General features: G+C 58.8%; 1 protein-coding gene across 6 annotated transcripts in view; it reads right to left on the bottom strand.

Moving 5' to 3' along the window:
- MAP2 (microtubule associated protein 2) overlaps positions 1-981 on the bottom strand; it is a 234166-nt gene extending 233185 nt beyond the window's left edge. For all 6 annotated transcript variants that reach the window (XM_023760810.1, XM_023760821.1, XM_023760830.1 and 3 more), the window contains exon 1: positions 825-981. The gene's annotated coding sequence lies outside the window, so the exon portion shown is untranslated. The remainder of the gene's footprint in view (positions 1-824) is intronic.
- Between the last annotated feature and the right edge of the window lie 48 nt (positions 982-1029).

Raw genomic sequence — 1029 nt, 5'->3', positions numbered from 1 at the left:
CCCCCCAGCCCCATCCCCACACAAAACACACCCTTCCCCACTCCTCTTACACACTCTTTCTTTTAAATGTTCCTCCTCCAACAAAAGACAAGGTTGGGGAAGGAAGGGCACTGCGCACTGCAGCCTCCAAAAGGGGCCTTTTTTTAAGAGAAAAAGATGTACAGGAATGCCGCTTTCCACCCCCCCTGGTTTAAAGGGGAAGACTGTGGGATGCTCAAGCTCCAGACTCATTTTTTCGTGTCCCGCCCTCCCATCCGACCAGACATTGATTTTTCATTTTCCTAAAAATCATAAATATGTATCGATCTTCCTTTCCAGCTGTTTCTGGGAGAATAACAGGGAAAATGATTTCAAATGGACAAGGATGCCTACTCACGCATTCCCGTGTGTGCAGTCCCTGCAGCTAGATGCACAAAACAATCCCCTACCTCCAAATCCTCCTCCCCACGCCCCATTATCTTTTTATAAGTCACGCCTCGTCTTTCTACACCTCAGGTAACATGAGCTCTCAAGACAGGTATCCTAACCCCAGGTAAATGTCCGGGCATTGCGAAGTGGTACCTACCCAGGTCGCACCCCCGCCTACGAATCTACAGAGTCCGGGCGGCAGCGCCCGGGTCCCTGCCCCGAGGTGACACCTGGACGGGCGGCCTCAGTGGGAGCCAGTGGGAGGCAGCTCGGCCAACCTGTGCCCGCCCCCCCAGGCACCGCGGACCAGACCCCCCCCCCTTACACCCCCACCCCGTGTCTGGCTCCCGGAACGCGGCGAACCAGGCAGGAGAGGCGCCCCGTGTAGCAGCAGAGGTGCGGACGGCCGCTCTTACCTGGGCGCGGACCCTGGATGCACCCGCGGTCGCCGCCGCCACCGCTCCGGGTCCGGAGACCTACCGCCCTCGGGAGAAGAAGTGGAGCGAGAGACGGGGCAGGGGACGGGGGAGGAGGAGAAGGGAAAGATGGAGAAAGGAGCAGAAGGAAAGAAAGAGAGAGGATGCTGCTGCTGCTGCTGCCGCCGCGGCCCCGCCGAGAGCC

The sequence above is a fragment of the Myotis lucifugus genome, unplaced genomic scaffold (genome assembly GCF_000147115.1).
Source record: "Myotis lucifugus unplaced genomic scaffold, Myoluc2.0 scaffold_3, whole genome shotgun sequence".
Lineage (NCBI taxonomy): Eukaryota > Metazoa > Chordata > Mammalia > Chiroptera > Vespertilionidae > Myotis > Myotis lucifugus.
The sequence above is the reverse complement of the archived record's forward strand: the minus strand, read 5'-3'. Positions and strand labels throughout refer to the sequence as shown.